The sequence below is a fragment of the Prionailurus bengalensis genome, chromosome A2 (genome assembly GCF_016509475.1).
Source record: "Prionailurus bengalensis isolate Pbe53 chromosome A2, Fcat_Pben_1.1_paternal_pri, whole genome shotgun sequence".
Lineage (NCBI taxonomy): Eukaryota > Metazoa > Chordata > Mammalia > Carnivora > Felidae > Prionailurus > Prionailurus bengalensis.
Window position 1 is genome coordinate 112,168,277 of NC_057348.1, and position 26,333 is coordinate 112,194,609.

Genomic DNA, 26,333 nt, shown 5'->3' on the forward strand with positions numbered 1-26,333 from the left:
CTAAATTATCACCAAGAGAAAGAGAAGGTGAGAGAGGAGGAGAGGATGGAAGGAGAGCCCTTGATGGCTTCCAATAGATACATGAACCGCGACTGAGCTTGAAAGCCACCAATACTATCCAAGTAACCCTTGAGAAGACTGCAATCCCAGAAGACATTTAATTACAGCCTTGTGAAAAGACTACGAACCAGAGACACCCAGCTGAGCTGCACCCAGATCCTGGATTCTCAGGAATCAAAATAGTAAATGTTTAGAGTTTTAAGCTGCTACATTTTAGGATAATTTATTATACATTTATAGACAACTAATATAAACTCTTAAAGTAAATGACTAAAAAATAAATATAAAATATTTCTTAGGACAATTGGATACATAAATGGAAGAATATGTTAGAAATAATTGATGTAATATTTATTGAATAAAGGATTCCAAAATTGGGTATCCATAAAAGTTCCTTCATGTTTATTTTGGATTAAAATAAAACCATCACGGATCTTTATATTATATAAATTCTCTTGCTTTTATTCCTTTGTTTATTTCAACCTGAGAAATAGATTATTTCTATGAACCTCTACTTAAACATTTTCTGAATTTTTATGTGAAATGAAGGATTGAGAGACACAGAAGATACACCTAGCAGGGTATACAGATGCTTATCTACCTTTCATACCACTTATGCTCTTCTCCCACAGTCATGGCTGTTTTCATGGAATGATGAGAACATCTACCATGAAGGCATTTAAGGAATCATTGTGCCTGGGACCTATGGTGCAAGTGGGAAAGCAGGGAATCCGTTTAAGGAAACAGGGTGCACCATCTTTTCCATGAGTGGTAACCATGAAATGTACTGTTGATTAAAATATTTCTCACATGTTCCTCTAACCTATCAAGTTCTTGGGCTTCAAAGTCATTCCACCTAACTGCCTCTCCTAAGGCTCCTTTCTTATTCCAGTAAAGAAAGAATGAATCTGCTGAATACTATCAACTATACCCTCGTGTTTGTTTTTTTCATGTATCAGTTATTTAATTAGGTTCTTGGCAAGAAATTTAGAACACCAATTTGTGAGGATAAACTCCATTTGTGAGAGAAACCACAGAGCAGAGGTAGCCCTGGAATAGAGGAACAGCTTTTATTTTTGGCAGAATTTGTGAGTCCATAGCTTTATGCTCAACTTTGTGCTGCTCTGTATCCCTGGGTCATAGATCTCACCTTCCTGGTATCTGGGCTTTCAAAGCTTCTTCTTCCTAAAATAATGATCAGTGAGATGTTCAGTGTTTTCACACCGATAGCAATTTTAGTGGAGGTGGCAAAGACAAATTTCTGGTATGTTCTGTGCAGAGGAACTCAATTTAGTATCAGAGGCCAGTCACAAGTAGCAAGCCACTGCTCAGCTGCTTCAGGAAACCATCCCCTTGCCTCTGTGGTGCCCACTGAGGATGATCAGAATGATGTCGAGAGTGGTACTAACTCAGTTTCCTAACATGCTACCTGAAAAGATTTTTGTTGCAGCTTAACAGCTTTCAAGGCATATCTTCAGTAGAATAATATTTAGGCATTTTGTGAAGTTTAACCACTCATGACCATTCTTGTCACTACCAACTGGAAGGAATCCCTAAATAAATGGGTGCTTTACATAACACGGGAAAGAGAAGCAGTACTAAAATAATTTAAATAGCATTCCAAACTCTATTCCAAAACTGCATGCCATAAAGTTCAGAAGAACTTCTAGTTCAAGTTTATTTATTTTTCAATACATGGGAAAGGAAAAAGAAAGAAACAGCAATAACAGAATTCCCACCCCTGGAAGTAAAGAGGTACCTGCTGAAAATTCCTAACCATTACTACTATTATTCTCAAACTCATCATCTAATGCTTATTTAGTTTATTTCATCATTTACACAATGTGTTATGGATGACACAAAATAAGTCTGTGTAATAGCAGGGAAGTTGGCATTTATTTTCTCTTATAAAAATAACATTACATCAGATGGGTTGAGTTTGTTGGTCAGACAACCAGCAAATGGCAGAACTAAGATAAGCATCCATGTCTCCTAATGCTTAAAATTATACCAACTTGATAAGAACTGAATTAGTTAATAGTTGAGTGATTTGTGGGGTGGGAGGGGTCATTTTAATTTAATGCCACTATTAACATGTAATTATAACATGGGGGAATAAAAAGGAAGATGGAATGAGACGAATTTTCTTAAGAGAGAATTAATTTCTCTCTTAAGGAAAGGAGCAAAGATTTCAGCAGCTATCTGTAGAGTGCTGATCAAAACAGATCCACTATTCTAATACATCTCCATCAGTCTGCAAAGTATTGGGGGGAGGTGAAAATGAAACTTCAGAAAAGACTTCAGTACAGGCTGTTCATTGAATGAGGGGTTACAAAGCCTCAAAAAAAAAAAAAAAAAGAAGAAGAAGAAGAAAGAGATTACTAATTAAAGTATTTCAATAAACCATTCTGAATTATTCCTCTAATTAGAGCAATGAATGAAATGCCTAATCTCTGGGTAAATAATCAGGTTGCTAAATTTTCCAGGATTAAAATAGCCAAGTTATCCCATTTCCTTGAACAATTACTCATTCATTTATTCAATCAATTTCCAGCTAACAGAGTAATCATTATCCGGAGAGCTTATTAAAATAAATATTCCAAGTTTGGATATTGTGCTATGGTTATGCAAAATGTTACCATTGAGAGAAACTGGCTGAAGCATACATGGTATCTCCCTTAATGTTTTTTTGCAACTTATGAATCTACAATAAATTCAAAATAAATAATTAAAAAGTGGACATAGATAAAAGAGGTAGATAGATAGATAGATAGATAGATAGATAGATATTCCAGGGCTTCACCTTCAAAGATTCTTGCTCAGTAAATTTGGAGTGAGATTCAATAATTCATATTTCTTATCAGCACTTTGTATGATTCTGATTGCTGCTATATTTGGCAACCACTGAATTCCATAATACTTTTACAGAAATCAGAAGAAGTTTTCAAATGATTTATTTTGATAATGGGTCATTCAATTACTGTGACATTTCTGGGGGTGGTCAGACTTAGAGGAACACTAGGTATCTATCCATCTCCTATCCCACACTGACTTTCCAACTCAGGAATGACTAAATATATTTCCCCTGGTCTCCCAGTTTTCTACTCACCTCCATGTCCTATTTCTATCCCAGATGTCATCAGTTTTTGTAAAGAACCCATAAACACCTTAGCCTCACAACTTCTAGATCTCAATATCAACAATCTCATTGTTTCAGTGGTCTATATAAATTGCCTGGAATGGAAATAAACAGCCCAAATGTTGCTTTCGGCAACCCATTGTGAAGCCCAACTTCACAGCCCTTCGGACCTAAGGACTTTAGCTTCCAGGGCTAAAGAAGTCTGTACTAAATCTTCATGCAAAGGTTCCAAGGTCCCTAATATAAAGGTTTAAATGTCCAGGTTAACACCCCATTCTAGACTGTGCTAGAACCAGTGGAAAATGGCATCTAGGGCTAGGAGTTGCCATATTAAAATACAAATATCTATTTTTGGAAAAGACTGTAAATTGTTATTAACTAAGCCAGCTGTTTAGTATGGGAGAAAAATGATTAGAAACACAAGTTTCTGGATCCTGGCGCTCTCAGAATTCTGATTCAGTAAGTCTAGAACAGCATCCAGGAATCTAAATTTTGACCCACTGTATACTGACCATATTCAAAGAAATTTTAACCTAAATTTTTCAATGCAGATAAATTAGCTGCTAACCTAGATGTCAGATATAAGTAGCATCTGACAATGACAAACGACAAAGTATGAAATTTGTCTTTGAATATTAGGTTTCTGAAGAGGTACCCAATTAGGGAGTCTATAGGGAATAAAGTGAAGAACAGGGAAGAAGACAGGTCAAAACAGAAAAAGGTAATAAGGAGAATAAAGAAAACTTTAGTCTATGTACCCATGCTTCTCAGGACTGACTGCTTCTGGGTGGGCGTTGGCATGTAGATGGAATTTTGAGAAACCTTCTTCTCTCCCAAATGCAGGATTGTCTACACTTTCCTACATAGATGGACCAGGAAAGGAGGGATAAAGTCATAAAATTCTAATGGAATGATATAAATAAGTCTGGCTAATATTTGAAATAACTAAGGTGAAAGCAGAACTCAAGTAAGATTTTCAATACAAAAGACCAAAACTAGAGAGCCTCTCTTATGTCCTTGTTTTCTCTCAGAGGCTGAGAGAACTGAGTGTTTTCTCTCCCTCCACTGTTATCGTTTACAATAATTCCCAGAGGTAGTCTCATACATGAAAAGGATCATGTTAAGAAGTAGAAAATGAGTCATTAATTTCATTTTAAGGTTTACCCAAAAGTCTATGCAATCCCTGGGCTCTTTATGCTTGCAAAAAGTTAATTTGCCTATCAGATAAAATGTTTGTTCTTATTTCTCTGCTGTATTAGCTAAGTTCCAATCAGAAGACAGAAACCACACAGTCATTTAAACAGGACAATTTAGTATAAAGAAATAATAGCAACAGAGGATTGGAGTAATAGGGAATTAATACAAGTTGGAGAGCAGGGGCTCTAAGTGATACACAAAAAGCTACAGAAGGAGAGTATTCAAAAAAGTAACAAACTTGGAAGAAGGGAATCCTCCCCAAAGCTGGGACTCAGATATCACTGGAAAGGGTATAGTTGAAGTCCATTCAATGTTGGAAACATTCATTGGGTTTCCCAGGAAAGAAGGGTCCCCAGTTGCCAGTTAGGCCAACTGAGAATTGCCTACTAGGATACTGATGAAATTCACTGGGAACTACCTGTTTAAGTTGCTATTGACTTGCTGGATAGCCAGCTTGAGCACCATCTGAACTCACAGAAAACTACCTGGAAGTAGCAAGGGTGTGAGAAGGAGGTGATTTACTGAAAACTAAGCTGGTTAAGCCTTTGAACTTATTAGGTGTCCTCAGGAGTGGCATTGAGCTTACTGCTGGAAACCATTCAAGGTAGAGTTTGCACTGAGGTAAGCTGGGGAGGTGCCACTTGATGCTTTGTGCCAGGATACTGGTGAAAAAAATGCCACTCGGCAGGACTTCAACTAAATGAGCACACCTCACATAACCAGGAAGGAAAAATTTTCCTCCAGTGTCCCTCCAACACCCTCTACTGAGAGTGTTTAACAAGGCCCATCTTTGTTATCACAGAACAGGAAAAAAGGGTGAATTTGGAACTGAGAAGTAATGCATTGATAACTTGGTGCATCAGTCTACAACACATAATTTTTTTTCTAAAAGACATTTTCAAATATATGATTTGCTATCTATATTCAATACACAGAAAAAAATATCATTTTCTAAGAACTAGGTAAAGAAAAACGTTATCTGAATCAGCAAAAGACAATTTTTTTACTTTCTCCTGTTTATTTGTCAAAGTGTCCCAGTTTTTGACTTGGATGTCCATACTATCAGTAAACAAATAGCTCCCGTTAGTTACCAACTGACACTTTTGCAAAAATCTAATTACTTGAAAAGAAATTGGAAATGATCCTGATAAAAATCTTGAGATGATCCTTTTTAATTTTGAGAATGAGAGGCTTGGAAGCTCATCCTGTCTACCTATCTATAGGTGGCATCTGTGCACAGTCATTTGGCATACAACAGGTCCATTTGTCCTAAACTCATTCCTTCTCACTCCTTTTATGATAAGTTTCCATCTTTAAAGTCATTTCTCGGATTAATTAGCTACTTACAGAAGGCACTTTTAAAGAAATTACAGATGTAATTCTAAAAGAAATAACACAAAGTAATTAGTAATTATTAACGCACTAGCAGAGGCAAATAAACAAGGGAATGGGATGTATTGATGGCAACGTAAGAAAAAAAAATTTTTTAATTTAAAGCAGAGGTCAGCAAACTTTTTCTTTAAAGGGCCAAATAATAAATACTTCAGGCTTTATGGGCCATACAGCCTCTGTTGCAACTACTCATCTCTGCCCTTGTAGAATGAAAGCATCCATTGTTAATATGTTTCAGTGGAAATATTTAGAAAAACAGTCAGGGGTGCCTGGGTGGTTCAGTCAGTTGAGTGTCCGACTTTGGCTCAGGTCATGATCTTGCGGTTTGTGAGTTCGAGCCCCGTGTCGGATCTGTGCTGACAGCTCAGGGCCTGGAGCCTGCTTCGGATTTTGTGTCTCCCTCTCTCTCTGCCCCTCCCCTGCTCACACTCTGTCTCTCTCTCAAAAATAAAGATTTTAAAAAAAATTAAAAAAAAAAAGAAAAACAGTCAGCAGGCAAGATTTGGCCTGAGTAATGTAGTTTTCCAAGCCTTATGCAGAGGAACAGGAGAATTGAGTGAAGAGGACACTGTAAAGGGGAAATACTTAAGGAACATAATAACCCTTGACATCTGAAGATGTGAAGGCTATAGAAATACTAAGTCTTGGCTCACTACTCAGTTTTGAGATTTTGTTCAAGGAAGATATAGCAGAGAAAGCCTGGAATATGGAGTTAGACCAAACTGAGAGCTGCTGCCTACAAACTAAGCCTCAGTTTTCTTATTTGTACAATGCAAAATAATGTAAAACAGAGAAATAATAATACATAGATTTTGTGAGAAACAAATACAAAGTTACCTTGTAGGTGCTCAGTAGCTGTCCCATACTTCATGGAGCTGAATTTCCTCATCTTTTATTGAGGGGCTTGTATTGTAAAATCCTTTTCAATGTATAAGTCAATATACAATCACTGAACATCAAATTTGGGGAACTGTCAGGATGGGATGTACTTTAACCTTGCAGGGTGGGCCTTTATTGCCCACCAGAACAGCTTCATCAAAATTTTGCTTTTTCCAGTACAAAAGAATCACCACAGAAAGTTCTAAGTCCTTCTGTTGAACTTTTCTAAACAGTGCTCTCCGTAGGGAGAGGAGACAACAAGGTTTATCACGCCCTACAGTATAATTTTTGTAGATTTTCAAGGTTGGGAAACCCACTGGCATTTAGTGGGCAGGAACCAGGGATGCTAGACTTCCTGGAATGCCTGGGAGAATCACACATGATGAATATTCATTCTCTGCTCTATATGGATTTATATTTTCCCACTAGACATTCATGTGAATTTAAAACTTGTTTATATTTTTCTGAGCCAAGAATCTAGTCCATTTTATATGTAAATATAAAGCATTTTTGAATTGTTTTAACATACACTGAGTTTTCTAGAAGTGTAAACTTCATATAAACTGATGGAATATTATACTTTGTTTCTATCAGTACTTTATCAAGAATAAATAAATTTCAAGAAAACCACCTCATTGATGCCAGTGTTTCTTATGACATTGTATTAATAAGTATAATGGACTACCCATAGTGTTTCTATATATATATGGATACCTCTGCCTATCACATTTTGTGTTTTGGTATAGTTTCGTCTTCATATTTGCTTTAAAATACATATAATTTTATTAGAAATAACTTTTTATTGGGGCTCCTGGGTGGCTCAGTCGGTTAGGCGTCCGACTTCAGCTCAGGTCATGATCTCGCGGTCCGTGGGTTCGAGCCCCGCGTAGGGCTCTGTGCTGACAGCTCAGAGCCTGGAGCCTGTTTCAGATTCTGTGTCTCCCTCTTTCTCTGACCCTCCCCTGTTCATGCTCTCTCTCTCTGTCTCAAAAATAAATAAATGTTTAAAAAAAATTTAAAAAGAAATAACTTTTTATTAATTTCTACTTTAACAATTAAAGCAATACATGAATTCTTTAGGAGTAATGTGTGCAAATAGGTTATATTATTTATAAATTTATTTTCAACTTACTAACAATGTTGGTAGGTATTACTAGAAGACAGCCTCACATCTGGTTAAGATTGAGGACTCCTCCACAAAGTACTCTAAGTAATCATTGTCCTAAGTTTCTTTTTTGTTAATGACCAAATGAGTGAAGGATACAATGTGACCTTATTTCAAGATCCCCAGAGCACATAAGTTCTCATTAAATGTCTGACGTTTGAGGATGTCTCCACACTATTAATAAGATGAAACTTTAAATAAAACACTTTCTAAAACAAACCATGTGATTGAAAGAGTGGATTCTACTGTCTCCATCATTTGTAGAAAGATGATTAGTGCCTTTATGGCAATGAATAATATAGGATTTTTCCCTGACATCCTTAAACTTACTTTTCTCTTAATTAAATATCCAAGACTCAGAGAAAACAGTTGTGCAGACAGAAGCAGCTGACAACATCCTATCAGGTGTTCCTGGAGAAACTTCAATGCTTAGTTGTCTACAACATAATTGCCACTATTAACAATTTTTCTCCTTCAGTGTTGAATTTGTATTACTGCAGCTTTTCTGGTTAAAATTTTACAGCCATTTCTCAGCTAAGAGTTCTAGCAGTGCCTCTGCAAAAAAGAGAAACCTGAGCAAAATTTCTTCAATGATCATATTTTGTTTCTTTTTGAAACTGAGAGAAAGGAGCTCTTCAATCTGCTCGAGAATGAGATCCAAAATTTCTTGTTGCCAAAATAAGCACTCAAATTTTCTTTCTTGAAAAAAATGGAATAAATATACATTGCTTCTATTCATTAAAAATGACCAAATACACTTTAGAAAGCCCATCATGACAGGTATGTAGGACTTCAAATGAAAGAGTTTTAATTTATGCTTCTTCATTTCCTTCATATATGAATGCTGGTTTTGCCAGAGAGCTTCTATAATGCTTTGCTTAAGGTAGCTCTTTGATGCCAGTTGAAATGATTTAGGCTGGTCTCAGAAATGTCATGCTTTGCTATGTACTTGGCTTTTTCTCAAATTGTAGTCCAGAATAAAAGTGAATGGACTTTCCCTCCATTTTAGATAATCAAACTATCATTTCAGGTTCCATATTGAAATCTACGAGGGAGATTTTTGCCTCATACTTCATCTTTCTTGACCATTTCCCTGGGCTATTTTTCACTTTTTGATTTTATGATTTAGATAGCTCTTAAATGCAATGATTTGTGTTAACTATTTCTATTTTATTTATTAGCATCTGGAACATTAAATTTACCATAGCAAATAAAATTCTTACCTTTTGAAAACATTTGCCAAAGGATAGACACATGTTTTTTTTTCTTGATATGTAATTTTCATTGCTATTTGGCAATATTTCTTTGGCATGTCTAATGACTTGCTTTCCAGGGCACCTGGGTGGCTCAGTTGGTTAAACATCCAACTCTTGGTTTTGGCTCAGGTCATGATCACATGGTTTTGTGAGTTCAAGCCCCATATTGAGCTCCATGCTGACAGTGTGGAACCTGCTTGGGATTCTCTCTCCCTATCTCTGCCCCTCCCCCACTCACACAGTCTCTGTCTCTTTCAAAATAAATAAATAAAAGAATGTTGAAAAAAAAAAAAGATGACAGGGTGCCTGGGTGGCTCAGTTGGTTAAGCATCATACTTCAGCTCAGGTCATGATCTCAAGGTTCGGGGGTTGGGTCCCACATTGGACTCTGTGCTGACAGCTCAGAGCCTGGAGCCTGCTTCAGATTCTGTGTCTCCCTCTCTCTCTGCCCCTCTCGTGCTTGCACTCTGTCTCTCTTTCAAAAATAAGTAAACACTAAAAAAATTTTAAAAAAATAAATAAAACTTACTTTCCATTTTTGGTGTAAACATTTTCTAGAGAGATAAAGCAAAGTCAACTCTGATTTCATTTACTCGAACTTTTAACTCTCTTTCTTCCCACATTTTCAAGTAAAAGGGTAGACTACAGCACTATCTAAAACCACACCCAGTGCTACTGAGATTCAGTCAGGACTTGAGTACTTTTGATGACTAGGGACTTCATGACAGTTTGGGTTCAGAGGAAGACTAAAAGTGTTAATCCCTGATACAGGATTGGGGGGATTAGGATGGAGATAACAGCAAGATCTTTCCTTCTTTTATGGTTTCCCTCTTCCAAGTCAGATATTTTGGGTCCATTTGAATCTTATGGAGAAAAGAGGTGGGAATAAAGGGTGAAGGAGTTATTGTAGGACAGGGACATTGTGGGGCTGCTTTGTTCTGTTATAGCACAGAATGAGAGAAGGGGCATTTAGGACCTCCATGTGACTCTCATGTGGTAAAGTGAATTAAGCTTGTAACTCCAGTTAATGAGTTTCTTGCCTTCAAGAGAAAAAAGAAGCATCAAGAGGCAACCAGCAACTTGACACACTGGGCACCACAAGTGATGACTGTGGAGAAGCACCATCTTTAAGAAGTGTCTTGTGAGGGGAGAGAACTCAACAACAGAGTAGAAAAAAATGTGACAACAGTTTATGAGTTTGCATGTGTCATCCCTAGGAACTACAAAAAATCATTAGAAGACATTTAGGGGGTTGTTGTGCTTCTGCATTACTCACAAGGGAACAAAAGCCAGGGGTTTATTATAATTAAGACAACCCTCTCTCTAGCCAAAGCTGAAAAATTCCCATGGCTTCAAATACCATTCTAAAGTCACATCCAAGTAACATGTAAAGTCACCATCCAAGACCAATCTTTTAGCTCAGACTATGTATCCAACTCCCTGCCTGATGTTATTTCCTATTACAAGTATTTCAGATTCCTCAAATTCGGTATGACCAAAATGGGATTTATTGTATTTTCCCCAAACCTGATTCTTTTCCATATCTCAGTCAGTACTACAGTGATGCAGCCCAGTAATTCTCAATTTTCAATGCTACATATTACAGTCATCTGGGAGTTTTAAAAAACCTGAGGTCTGAACCCCATCTAAGCAAATTAAGTTACAATCCTAGAGGTCAGGTTAAAATATGGATTCTTTTTAAAAGCTCCCAGGTGATTATATATTAAGTTGGAGAACCATCACTCATCAGTTTATGCCAGAAACCTAGATATCACCTCCAACATCCCCATTTCCTCATCCATTGCTCTCAGTGAATACATTACTGAAAACTATTGGTTCTACTTCCAGTAGAGTTTATGGATGTCTCCACATTTTTCCCCGACTGCTGCCACTATCCTAATCCAAGTCACCATCATCCCTTACATGGATTAATGCAACAATCTCCTCATGGTCTCTATCCTCTCTTGCCTACCTCTAAGCAATCTACTAACAAATGGATTTGGTTCATGCTATTCCTATACTTTAGACTCCTTTCCTTTCCTTTTTAATCTGGCTTATTCCTATTTATTCTTCAAATTCAAGTTCAAAAACAGTACTCCTCTTTCTCCAGAAAAATTCTTCAAATCCTCAAACTAAGTTAAGCCCCCCCCCATTGATTATGATAGCACCTAAATGTTTTATTTATTATATTATCATAATGAGTCAAATAATAATTTATGTCGTTGTTTGTTTAGCTTTGCCTTTCTCACTATAAGGGTAAAAACTGATGAGGACAATAATGATAAATGTGGAAAAGAAAAAAAAAATAAAACATCTAGATTAATGGCATTTTTCAAATTAATTATAATTAGAGCTAACACTGAACATTTACAGTGTACTAAGTGCATTATATATTATCTCATTTAAGCTTCATAATAATTCTATGAGGTGGGTGCATTCATTCATTCATTTATTCATTCACTAAATAATTTGCAAAGTGCTACATGTAAAAAAAAATTAAGGCCATATTTCTCAAAATGTGGTAAGAGAATGTGAAATGCAGGTTGACCAGAGCATTTACTTAACATGCAGATTTGGTTGTTCCATCTTGAAACTACTGCATCAAGCTCATTGAGAAAAGGTCTGAATACTCTCATGGTTAGTAAGTTCCACAGGTAATTCATAACCCAGCTTCAATTTCAAGAAACTATGTTCTAGGATAAAGATTCTAAGGAGGATGCCCTGTATATATGCCATCCATATATAGATACCTGGACCCCGCCTTACACCTACTGAGTCAGAATTTCCACTGGGTAGAGCTCAGGCAACTGTAACTTTTAGAAATTCTACAAGTGATTGTGAAACTGGACATCTCTGAAAGAATAACCACCCTTTCAGATGCTGATAATCTGGTCCAGAGGTGCTGTAGGGTATGAAATTTTGTATAAAAACAATCTCAGTGAAACAAGATAAGGCTACAGTATAGGTAAGTATACAATTTTGAGAGGTGATTCATTGACTTTGTTTTGCTACTTCCTAGTTCACCACAGAGTGTCAGCTTTTAAACAAGTTGTGAACTAGTGAATAGTGCAGTGTCATTATCATCCTCACATCATGCACACCAAGATGTGATCCTGCCCAAGACAAATAAAGACATCAAGAAGATTTTGACAGGTAGTCAACGAACCAGGGTAGTCTTGATAGGAAAGAAGGTGACTAAAAGTGAAGACACTAAATGGCTTCTTGGAACTAACTGCATCTGTTTATGATAGAAATCTTCCTAGTTATAGGTATTTTTAAAGAAAATTTATTCTCCCACAGTCTAGAGGTGGAAGATGAAAGTAGAGAAAAGGGGAAGTGAATTTATTTATTTATTCATTCATTTATTTATTCATTCAGTAAACAATTAGAGTGATACATGCACAAGAACTTTAGGGCCATGTTTCTCAAAGTGTGGTAAGAGAATCTGACACCCAAGTTCAGAAAGAGCAGATAAAACTTTATAATAATGGCATTGACCAAAACTGTACTTTCAAAGTGAAGACAGGAATACATGAAAACAGAAAAAATAACCTCTAAAACTTATCTGGAATTTCTTGCTCTTTTGAATTAATGATAACCACATCTAACAATTCACACTTATTATATATACTGAAGACTTTCATATACACAATCTCATTTAAGTTTCACAGCAATTCTATGAAGTAAATACTATTATTCTTCATGCATTCATTCACTCCACAAATATATAATGCACTGACTACAGCTGCTCTGTTTAGCACTAAGAAATGGACATGAAACTATAAAAATATAGGTTAAGTTTCTTGCTTTTGTGAAGACGAACAAAAGATGCATATTTGGTAAATATGCAATCTGAAGGCTTTGAGCCACTGAGATCTAGACAAGTTAAACAATGGTCTCATGTTCACAAGCAATAAGATGTGGAGCCAGGATCTAACAATTAATAAAGGTTAACTGCAGAGCTGCTGTTCTTTACTGTTTTACATGCAAGGACCAAAACCAATATGGGTCCAACTATGTGAAATTGCCATTCTTATAAGTCAAAAATGTCAAATTTTGGCATTTTCAAATGCATCAACCTATACATCTCTTTTCTAAAATTCAGACTTCTTTTTTTCATTTCCAATAACTCTTCCTCCCAGAATTATTTATGGTTGTTGACCGACCTCAATTGCAAAGCTGAAAATTAAATCCCATTTCAGAAAATTAACATTATTAGAAGGTCTGGTAAGCAAAGGACACTGTATTTTGACATGCCCTGTTGGTCTTTTTGAATATGTGAAATGTGCAGTCTGATGTAGTACATTAAGAGACAGGAGATGGCCTTGAGCAGTTTCAAAGCAGTAAATGATTGTGTACAGAATACCTGTTCATTTAATACTGGATATGCTGTCTCATTCCCAACATGATATATATCACATCATATCAACAAGGCTCAGACAAAGATGACTTCATAACTAGTATCTTGTCCAATTTGTGGGATACACACACACACACACACACACACACACACACCCCAATTAAAGATACTTTGGAAATATAACATAGATGGATATCAAGGACAATGTGGCAATATTGTCCTCTGAACTGGAAATAAAACTATTGTATTTTGTGAGTCAAAATAACTACTAGTAGAATTCTAAAACATTCTGAGAGCTATTGTCTTCCAGCAACCTAAAAAGGGTCCTAAAGGGAAATCATTATGTTAACTATACACACAAGAATATTTACATTTCTCTTCAAGTATATGTCTCTCCAGATCAAAGTTTCTCAATATTGTTACTATTAACATATTGGGCCAGATAATTCTTTGTTTTGTGTGTGTAGGGTTGAGGAAATGTCCTGCATGTTGTAGGATGTTTGCAGCTTCCTTGGCCTCTGCTGTTAGTACCCTCTCAGTTGTGATAACTAAAAATGTCTTCAGACATTGCCATATATCCCACAGGGACAAAACTGTTCCCAGTTGAGAACAACTGCTCTTCATAGACATAGGCTAGATAAGTATAAGGAAGTATTGTGATATGGAGACATGAATCTGTGTCTAGGTATGGAAAGGGAAAATATAGTGTTTGGGTCATTATCAACTATGTGGTACAGAGGTTAAGAATAGCTGGAATCCCACTGACCAATTGTGTATTTCGATTCTATTACACATTAGTTGTAAAATCTTTAAAATGAAAATAACAGCAGGATTACAAAAACTTATGAGCACTTAGCAAAATAAAGCATTTGAAGTACTTAATATATTGCTTCGCACTGAGTAAGTACTTGGCAACTGTCAAGTCTTATTATTTTAGAAGGTCCTGCTAAAATAATGCCCTCTCTCAAAACGGGACATCTCTGTCTCTTGCTGCCTCTGCTTCTTTCTGTATTATATACACAAACTCGTACATACTATACAAGCATTTGATGTAACTGTATATGTATATACATGTATGTATAAAAGTCGCTTAAGTAAAACATACCAATGGCATGTATGAGCATGAGTTTCTGAGTCTGTGTGTATTGGGGGCAGGGGCCCAGGAAGAGAGTGAGCCACACCATAATACAAAGCAAATGTTAGTCTGTTTGATAATTTTGGGGGCAGATTAAAAAAAGAGGAGTTAAGTGAAATTTATCTGGCATGCTTGAAGAACAAGGTAATCAAATGTTATAATTAAGAGAGTGTTAGCACATAAAACCAAACATGGATGATCAATTTTAAAACATTTCAAATACAACAAAATGCATTTAACACAAACACTTACTAACATAATTATTCATTTTTATTTCAACAATTATTTATAAGTAACACTCTCAGCTCTCTGCTAAGCATTGATTTATCTTTTGATGAAATTTTAGGAACTTAAAAATCTTCAAAATAACAGTAAAATTTTTTTAAAAGATGTAAATGACATAAGAGTTTATGCTAACTTCATGATCTGAAAGTATTTTGGAAAGTACTGAAACTACTAACATTTATTTATTTCCACCATATTTTCCTCTTTCATATAAATTTAGAATACAGAGTGTAGTATAAGATGGCTACCCTTCTCCACAAATTAAACTCTTATGTCAAAAGCTAAGAAGCTCTTTTGTATATTTAAATTGTTTTTCTTTTCTATTACTATGGGAGCTTAGAAAATATGTAATTCTTCTCTACTACATTCTTAATAAAAATTATTTCTGCCTTAGTATCTGCCAGAGAACATATTTATTTGTCAACAAAGTAACTCATACTGATGAGCAGCTGAGATGATAGAACATTCTTCCTTATATTGGACCAAAGACTGGCTCAAGTTTATACACAATATATTGATTATCTCATCACTGAAAGCAACAGAAAATTAGCTGAATTTTTTCACACAACAATCCTATATACACGTTACATCAACTCGTACCCTCTTACACACACGCACACACGCACACACACACACACACACACACACACACACAGAATACATATTTTCCTGTCTATATATTCATATATATACACACACATATACACACAGAGAAAGAGAGAGTAATAAATAGGGAAAAGTATAAATAAACAATTTGTAAATCTTATGCTATCGTTGCAAAATTTTGTAAGCTTGAAACTATATCCAAATTAAAAATTTTTATAAAAATAGGAAGCCATATGGGAATAAAACAAGATATTGCTTCCTGCCCAATCAAGTATTGTTACACCAAGCACTTACTATCCTCTACTCATTATTTGGTAGTTAAATTAATGCATAAAACATGAAGTCATAATTCTAGAAACTTTAAACTCACAAATATGTGATAATGAGTTATACATAGTGATGGTTACATCAATGGCATTTTCTTCCAACATAAAGAAAAATCCTTAAAAGGGATAGTTTAGAAATTGATATCTAGGGGCGCCTGGGTGGCTCAGTCAGATAAGCATCCAACTTCAGCTCAGGTTATGATCTCACAGTCCATGAGTTCAAGCCTGCATCAGGCTCTGTGCTGACAGCTCAGAGCCTGGAGCCTGCTTCAGATTCTGTGTCTCCCTCTCTCTCTGCCCCTCCCCCAATCACACTATGTCTCTCTCTCCTTCAAAAATAAATAAACATTAAAAAATTATATTTACTTAGGCATAGAGCATATTTAGTTAGAATAATTGTGTTTATATTAATACTTAGGAATGTGTCAATTTATGTGCCCAATAAATACAAAACACAGTATTTATCAGTTTTGAAGCATTCAATACTCAAACTGTGAAAAAGTATTTCATTTTGAAACTTGAAACAAGAAATTCATCTAATTTGGGGTCAAAAATACATTTGCTGTTTGTCTCTTAAACTTCTGACAATTAAGTGCATTTCCACTTTTTTTTTTTTGGCTCGGTCATATTGTATATAGAGGTTTCATTTTTCTTCTGTGGTGAGTAATTCATCTTTGTTTCCATTTCTGGTTTTAGAGGAAACCTCACAATCCTTCTGAGAACATTTGCTTTCATATTGTTTTTGAAACCAGACTTTCACGACAAAGCCACAAAACAGCTCAGCAATAGTACACATTAAAGAAAATGCTGTTTTGAATTCATATTTAGGAGATTTGGCAAAGAAACCATAAAATTTGACAAGTCAGAAAAGGCCCAGCAGACAACATCTACACTCAGATTTTACTCATCCATCTCCCTACTCACTGATGTCTCAACTTTCTTCCTTTCTTTTTCCTTCCTCTCTCTCTCCCTCCTTTTCTCCTTTTCCTTTTCTTCTCTGTCTCTTCTTTCTGTTGTAGTCGAGACACTGAAGAAGTGGAAACAGGATGTAGGCCAGAGGTAGGAAGTTGATTTCTCAGAACAATATGATGGAAGCAGAAAATAAGTACTATAGTCAACACTACAATCAGGAATTTCGTCATCTGAAATCACAAGAAGATCTTGGCAACCTGGAGCCATTAGTCATCACCACAATTTCAAGCAAAATTCATGTATATCCACAAACACCCCACTGGTTTAGAATTAGGAGAGTAATGCTACAGGTATTCCCCAGGTGGGAAGGGACACTCCCTTGGAAATGGGTGAATTCCCACTGGATGTCCCCATTTTTGTTGGGGATCTTAGCTCACCTTCCCTGCATGGAGAGCCCCATGGATTTCTTAAAGTGCTTTCTTCAAGAATGGGAACAGAATTGAGAACTCTACCATGCTGAGGAAATCTAGAAAGCTCCTCCCTGCATAACAAATATGAGAAAAATTAAAGACTGAGGAATCCCTAGAACCCTTCCTATTATGGTTTCGATTCCCTAATTCACATAAATAACACAAGATTTAATCCTTGTTCTATTGAAGAGACTTAGAAAATATCACTACGCGACTTTCACTGGATGTCCCATAATTAAAGCCAGGTAATTATCCATTCCTGCCTGCTCTTCTTTAGATATATATTTTATAAACTGAACTATTGATTGCACACATTTATAATAAGGAAGCATTTACATAATAACACACACATACACACATGCACACACCATCACAACATAAAGTTTAACTATTTTGTTTATCATATTGGTTGTTTTCTTAGTTAAAAAATAGCCTTTTTCAGAATACAATGAAGAAATTGTAATCTTTTTAACAACTGGTGCTGGAAAAACGAACTATACATCCACATGGAAAAAAAGTCAGTCTAGACACAAACCTTAGACTCTTCACAAAAATTAACTCAGAATGGATTGCAGACCTAAATGCAAACCATTAAACTATGAAACTCCTCAGAGATACCATAAAAGAAAATCTAGATGATGTTGGGTTTGATGATGACTTTTTAGATACAACCCCAAAAGCATGATCCACCAAAGAAAGAATTGATAAGCAGAACTTCATTAAAATTAAAATTTTTCTGTTCTGCAAAAGATATTGTCAAGGAGAATGAAAAGATAAGCCACAGATTGGAAAAGAAATATTTGCAAAAACTCACATAAGTTATCTACTGCTACATCATAAACTATCCCAAGTGTCAGTTGAACAACAATGTTTTACTTTTTTCAACTCTATGGCTTGATTTTCTGCTCCACATAGTGTTGACTGGAATCAGTCATGTGGCCACATTCAGCTGGAAATTTAGCTAGGATGCGAACATCCCAGATGGCTTCATTCACACCTTTAGCAATTGGTGCTGGTTGTCAGCTAAGATGCTTCCTTTTCTTCTCTGTGACCTTTTATCCTCAAGGGTATCCTCCCATACCCTTTTTGATAGAGTAGCCTTGCCTTCTTTACATAGCACTTGGCTTCCCAATGAGTGAAACACAATCTGCAAGGGCCCTTAAGTACTAGGTTTAGAAGTTACTTTCTACTGATCAAATGAATCAGGAAGACCAAATTCAAGGAAAGAGGAAGTATACTCCATCTCTTGATGGACAAAGGGGCAAAGTCATATTGCAAAAGAGTACATGGGATGTCAGGAGTTGTTGTGGCCATTGTAAGAAATGACATCCCACAAACATATAATACTTTTCCATAGAAAATATAACTTACTGTAGTTATATTATTTCTGAGATTTAAAATATTTGCAAATTATAATAAGTGTACTGTAGAACTTTCTTTACAGAATGTTCGACTTTAAGTCCTAAACTTTTATTCAAAGTCCACATTATTAAATTACTCAAATTGCAAAAATACCATCATACACATACTCCATTTGTGTTCTCCAAATAAAGATCTTGAGAATTTTTGGAGAGCTTCCAGTAGGATGTGGATATGGATTATATGCCCTGATGAACTAGTTATTTTATTTCCTTAAAAAAAAATGAGAATTATATGTAACCCATTATGGTTCAATCTTTGTCTTGACTACCAAAAAGCATTTTGTGATTTCCTCAGTAAAGACATTTAAAAATACACTCATTCCTTTACTTTATCACTTGTTTCTTTTATTCTACATTAATGTAGTTTTGGATATTTCGTTGCCCTACTTCTTTTTCACTTTGACTTGAAGCCACTTAAATTTTTCAGGAAAAATGGATTTTAAATAACCAGTATTAAGTTAATATTTAAGAAGAGAACACAAGAATGATGGACAATGAGGTTATTGTCTTACAGATTAACAAGCCAAAGCTGTGAAAAGTAGCACATCTCACCAAAGGCTTCTCATCACTTCCAACACAAACATCAGGAAGCAGAGGGAGGCACTCATGCTCTCTCAAAATCCAAACTAGTTTCATTCGAATCATACAGTAAAAGTCTTCAAAAGGACTCAGATTGGTAAACTTAAGGCAAAGTCACAGATAATGATCTTTGTTTTTCAAGATTAACAAGGAACAAATTTTTCTGCCCCTACTTATTAATATGCATGTGCTCAATCTTACTGTTATAAATAAACAGATTTTTAAAAAAATAACCAACACTTTTTTACCAAAAGATATTTAAACACATGGTGGAGGAATCTTAGGGAAAATCCAGAGGCTGAATCCAATGTATTCCAAGAAAGGGACAGGAAATCAAATCACTAAAAAACCTCACTATTTGCCTAAAGTGCTGCTGGTTTTGTGCATGCTTTGTTGATGATATAGGCATGTTTCCTAAACGTTATTGCTGGTTTTGTGTATGGCTTATTGGTGATATAGGCATGTTTCCTAAATGTTACTGCTAAAATTTTCTACCTCATCTAAGTACATTTGTTTTGAAAGAGAAAAAATTTTGCTTTTCTAGGTTCTAGAATATCCCCACTGCATTTTACACATCTCAGTATGTACAATTTTCTAAAACATAATTTTTAAAAATATATAATTGAAGCATGAATGATTCTCATAGTCTCATAACTGACCCAATTCTTCTTTATTGAAACACAATGAAAGAGTCCTAAAACTATAAAAGAGTACTAAAAAGTATGACAGTTATGGATTGTTTAATAGCTAGGCTTGATTTTATTGTTTCTCCAGTTAAATATTGTTTCCTTTTTTAATAACAGTGTCAACCTCTTCAATATCCAACTTACAAAATATTTGACTTTCATATTAATAAAGGTAGAAGCTTATAATACACTGCTCCCTTTTAATATGTAATATTGGTTGTCTTTGTCACCTTGACCCTTAACAAGTGACACTGTGACTGGCACAGAATAATCTAAATCACTGCTCCTGAGGGGTGCCTGGGTGGCTCAGTCAGTTAAGTGACCGATTTCAGCTCAGGTCATGATCTCACAGTTTGTGAGTTCGAGCCCCGTGTTGGGTTCTGTGCTGACAGCTCAGAGCCTGGAGCCTGCTTCGGATTCTGTCTCCTTCTCTCTCTGCCCCTCCCCCACTTGTGCTCTATCAAAAATAAATAAATCTAAGAAAAAATTTTTAAATCAATGTTCCTGAAAAGGCCTCTTATTTGCAACAGGCAAATCCTACCCAAATTAACAAAATAAAAGACAGGCTTATTAAAGAATACAAAATATGTCAAAATACTAAAACAGGAAATAAAGTATAGTTGGGACCTGGGACTGCAAAACTGGAAACTAATTACTCCGTCTTTCATTAACTGCTTAGACTATTTCTCTTAATTTTACTCAGTGAATATTTTAATCTGTACTATTTTTTATCATCTTTTTCTGTGTACCCATTTTTACCACAGTCCAACATGGTTACCTGTTCAATTCTGTATTGCTACCCATAAGTTCTAGAGCTGAATTCTGAATGACAAGTTTCTCAGTACCTTGACACCAAAATTCTAAGGCAGATATATATTATTACTCTTTTGAATGTTTACCCAGAGTCTGTCACTGCAGATTATCAGAAACATACACTTAACCTATGGATTCATTTAGCTGTGACTGTACTAAGATAGAGTCATGTGATCAACTGGAGCTTTGGGTAGGCAGACAATGATTAACATGTCTATTGCGATTTACTAAATGTGTACCTTGACATAGCAACATAAAAGAATTTCTGTTTTCTTATATGTTAAAACCAATACTGTTTGCTTAATATTTGCCTTGCCTGCCCTTAATTCCTATCTATAAAAACAAAAGAATTAATAAGAAAGAAAGCACATGGGCAAACATTAAAGCCCTGGAATGCAGCCAATAACACTTTTCTACTGTCAATCAAACTGTTGATGAGGAGACAAACTATAGATAAAAATCATAGTCTCTGAAGATGTTGTGAATTTCATATAGGTAATTTTTAATTGTTACAGATGAAATCAAGAGTCTCACATAACTCCGGTATTTTTATTTCTTCCCTAGACATTCAAGTTATAATGCTTTTCCTAAAGAAACTGAAGAGATGAATTTTACCTTGCTATCCAAGGTTTGAGGAATATATACTGATTTTAACTTTTAAGTTTTCCATTATTGCAAGTGGATTTATCTGTCTTGGAATTCTAGAATTTTCTTGAATTTTCTTTGCTTCCTTATTTTTATTTGATTTTTCTTTAGCTGTTGCTGCTTCTGGTGGTTTATTTATTTTATACTTCCTATTTTCTAGAAATTTAACACTGGTGAGGATGTGAAGATAACACAAATTGGAGAAAAAGGAAATTAGTAAAGAGTCTAAGCCCCCCTGAGAGAAGACAGGGTAATCCAACAGTTTGCAAAAGCAAAAGGAATGCTATTGAAAATAATTTATAGGGGCACCTGTGTGGCTTAGTCGCTTAGGCGTCTGACTTCAGCTCAGGTCATGATCTCATGGTTTGTGAGTTCGAGCCCGGTGTTGGGCTCTATGCTGACAGCTCAGAGCCTGGAGCCTGCTTCAGATTCTGTGTCTCCCTCTCTCTGCCCCTCCCCTTCTCATTCTCTGTGTCCCTCCATCTCTCAAAAGTGAATAAACATTAAAAAAAAAGATTAAAAAAAAGAATATAATTTTTAGAGGCAGATTCTTGAAGTCAGCATTTATTTCTTTTTATTCATTTTATTCATTTTATTCATTTATTCATTTTGAGATGAACATTGCATTCTTTGTAGATTAAAAATGTCCTCCAAATCCAAAAGATGTTATGAAACTAGTAAGGACATTATTAAGCCTTTGTTAGTAGTAGAGAGGTATTTTATTTACTAATTATAATACTCCATTGACTTTTAATTTATACCCATAAATTATCATCTTTCTTCAAATTTAGTTGTAATTGTCTGTGAGAGATATTGTTTTAACCAATCAAAACACAGAGTATAGAACTAGCTGAGATTAAAAAAAGAAAAAAAGTTTCCTACAAGGCCAAATCAACAAAACTGGAAATTCAGCCTTTCTTACTTTTTCGTGGAAATGTTAAGACACATTGCCCACCAAGTGGATGCTTAGTATCAACAAAACCTTTATGATAAATGACACACAAAAATTATATGATTTTAAAAGGAAAGTTGATTTTTAAAATATTTAATGAGCACCTCTTGGAATATGGCATCACATTTGTAACCAGAAAGATCTAAAAATTCTAAAGGAGTATTTACTTCCAAAAGACAGAAATTATTTGTGGGGAGATAGGCCTGTAGACCTGAAAAATGTCTGTAAGGTTAAGCAACAATATAAGCTTGGTAAATTCCAAATAAGTAAGAAAGAATGAGTGTTATACTAGTTCAGGGGAGAGAATAATAACTGATTGGAGAAGGAATGGCTGTGGAGCTCATTACTTGAAGGAAGCTAAAAATTAATATGGACCTTAAAGGATAGGAAATAGTTGGAAAAAAATGTAATATTTCCACCAGGAGGAATACCTCAAGCAAAGACTCAAAGAGCAAGTTCCACAGATTGAAGTGAGAGATTTGGTTCAAGAGCATTGAAAATCCTTTCTTCCAAAATCACGTTGAATTGACGGGAAAAAAAAAATAAAGAAGTTACAAGATTAAAACTATGAAGGAAAGGATGTCAGCAGTGGACCAAAAATTTTGAGGGATTTCTGTAAATAGAAAGTAGATGGAATAAAATTGACAGAGAAACCAAAAGAAACCAAACAAAGAAACCCAATCTACAGAAAAAAAAAAACTACTGAGTTGAGAACTCTCTTCCTTGTAGAGGCCCAGAAAAAATTCCAATCTCAAATTGAGCACAAGATTAAGGAGTGAAGTGAGGAATTATTATCCAAAAAATCAAATTAATTTATAACTAATTACACTATAGAAATATACATTAGTTAATTAAAGATTGTTTAATTAAAGATCTCTTTATAAGGTAGCTGGAACAGGAATACCACTTTCCATCCCCATCATAATGAGGTATCAGCAGTAGTTGTTTGCCTCTAGGATGTTTATAATCTGCTCTAGAAATAAAATGCAGTGTCTTTTCTGATAGGGGTCACAGATTGGGTATCAATGCCAAATAGGGAAATCCTGAAAAAAGTGGAAAAATAGAAGTCCACAATGGATGAGAAAGAAACTATTTTAAAAGTTTATTTTTTGAGAAAGAGAGCTCACAAGCAGGAAGGGGCAAAGAGAGAGGGGACAGAGAATCTGAGTGGGCTCTGTGCTGACAGCAGCGAGCACCATGTGGGGTTTGAACTCATGAAACCTGGAGATCACAACCTGAGCTGAAGTCAGATATTCAACCAACTGAGCCACCCAGGTGCCCCAAGAAGGAAATTATTTTAAAAAGGAAAGATAAACTTTGTTTGCTTTCTACCCTCAGATTAAACTGCACTTTCTCCTTTTCTTTTATTTTTTTTTTAACCAAATATGAGACCTTCAAGACATCTGTCTACTATATGCCTACCGATCCTGAAAGGAAGTCTAGAAGGCAGTATTCTTCCCTCATGGGCAGTGCTCACAATAGCCTTCAAACAGGTAAGAGGCCCAATGGGGAAATACACTTACAGAAGTATAGAGAAAATCCATGATAGCTGACTACCAGTTCACCTAGCATTCAGGTGAAAAATATGAAAAGATAATCAAGGCTTACAAAAGAAAAACCAAGGACATGATCAGGATGAATAGATTAGGTTCCTGGACCCAACTGCCTTGTGTGTGTAGAGGCTTCCCCACACCAACAAGCAATTCTCAGACACCAGCAGGGTGTCCAAGAATTCAACTCAATTCTAATATTGTCTACTCAGAGATAGAATCCGATTCCATAAGCAAAGGGCTCCATCCCACAAGGCTACCCTCCATTTCAGCTGTCCGTTGCAAGCCCAGATTGTTACCTGTGCTTCTGACCTACTGGCTACAAATTGGAGGTTCCAATGACCCCTTTCAACTCAGGATGTCAATCATGAGACCAGGTTGTTACCTGTACTTCTGACCAACTGGCTACAAATCAGAAGTTCCCACAAGTCCCTCCTTGGGTTCAATTAATTTGCTAGAATGGTTCACAGAACTTGAGAAAACCCGTTTACTCACAAGATTACCAATTTATTACAGAGGATATTAAAGGATACCAATCAATAGCCAGATGAAGAGATACATATGTCAAGGGCTTGAACAAAGGAATTTCTGCCCTTGTGGAGCGCATGGCCCCAAACAATGGCACATGGAACCCTTCCAGTTCCTCAGTGTAGAAGTTCCCTGAATCCTCTCCTTTAGGGTCTTTATGGAGGCTTCATTACATAGGTATGATTGATTAACTCATTGTCCATTAATGATTGATTCAACCTCTAGTCCCTCTCACCTCCCAGGGCGGGGGGGGGGGGGGGTTCAGGGGTTGAGACTGAAAGTTCCAACCTTCTAAGCACATAGTTAGCTTCATTGGCAAACAGCCCCCATCCTTAGGTGCTTTCCAAAAATCACATCATTCACAGAACAGGACACCTTTATCACTCTCAACACTTAGGAAATTCCAATGGTTTGGGGAGCTGTAAGCAAGGAACTGTGGAGAAAACCAAATATGTATATATCTGAATAAATCACAATATTGTCATGGATAACTAGTAAATCTAACAGATGTTAAATGAATAAATAAATATCTAACATACAAATCTGGAGGCCATGTCTAGAGACATTTTTAACTGTCACAGCTGGGTGGCAGTGGGGGAGCGACTTGCATCCAGTGAGTACAGGCCAAATATGTTGGCAAAAATACTATGATACACAGGAAAGTCCTTCACAACAAAAAAATTGTCCATCCAGCCCCAAATTTCAGTAGTGCAGAAGTTGAAAAACTCTGTGCCCATTTCTCCCCTGAGTCTTTAATAGCATTCTGGAAATACTTTTCTTATTTTCCCCAGTATAGGCATGTGAAACTCCTCCTTCCCTCCCCACCCCCAGGAGATTCTCACTATTTTTATAAAACTGTTCTCTCAGAATTTTGAGATACTGACAGAAATACATCTTGTTCTTGTTGTGTCTGAGCTTAGAATTTCTCTAGGATGAATTTGCAGGGTGGGGGTGGAATCAGGTACCTTTACTTTTCTTTATCAGTACTTTCCTACGTCTACTGAAGAATAGTTTTACTTACAGTTTACTTGAGGTTTGCTCTACTTTCTCCCTGAAACTAAATGTGAATCCTTTCTAACTTGCAGAAATTTTTGACTGATGGATCTCTCTTTTTTAATGCCCTAGAGCAGTTATGGATTTATTCCCTTGTTTATATCTTTTCTTTTTTCTTTGTTTCTTTCTTTCTTTTTTCTTTTTTTTTTTTGCCATTTCAGTGACCTTCAGGGAAATAAGAGAGATTAGCATATATTATTAGATTGCCATTTTTAACAGCAAGTTGCTGATTATTTTTGAAAACTTACATCCATAAATTTAAGCTACAAAAAATTCCTGGTAACTAGAATTTGTGAACATTTTCAGGTTTTTTTTGTTATAAAAGTCACTGGAACTATTTCCTATGTTATTTTGAAAGTTTAATTTTGATACTGATATTTTTACTAGAGGAAAATTTTCTTCCTGGGCTCATTTCTTAAAGTGCAGAGTTATTCTAAAACTAGACACTAATAAGCATTATTATAGTATTTCATATTTTATAGGCTTTCAGATATTTTCAGATTACGATTTCATAATCACATTATCATGTTTGAACCTCATAATTCCAGGAGTAGGTATTATTCGCTCTCTTAACTGTGGGAAAACTGAAGTTTTGAGAGGCAAAGTGAGTTTTGGATGAAGTTGCACAGTTGGTTGTAAGCAAGTCTTCCAACTCTATTTATTTAATTCACCTACTGGTTTACCACACTGCTTTCTTAATTATACAGAAAACAGAATGTTTACTTCAACATTGTATCAGTGGTTCCATTCCTTAATGCGGAGGGTGTTCTATGATGATCCAAGAAGAGTACCTTGCATTAGACCTCGTCTCCACACATGCCCTTGTAGATGCCACCTGCAGAGCCCCATTAATACAAATGTGCCACTAACTGAATGGAAATAAAATAAAAAATAAAAATCAGTCAATAGATAACAATGCTCTTG

The 26,333-nt window shown here is 35.7% G+C and overlaps 1 pseudogene; it reads right to left on the bottom strand.

Moving 5' to 3' along the window:
• Positions 1 to 1,014: 1,014 nt before the first annotated feature.
• Positions 1,015 to 1,572, bottom strand: LOC122486449 (annotated as a pseudogene).
• Positions 1,573 to 26,333: the final 24,761 nt, after the last annotated feature.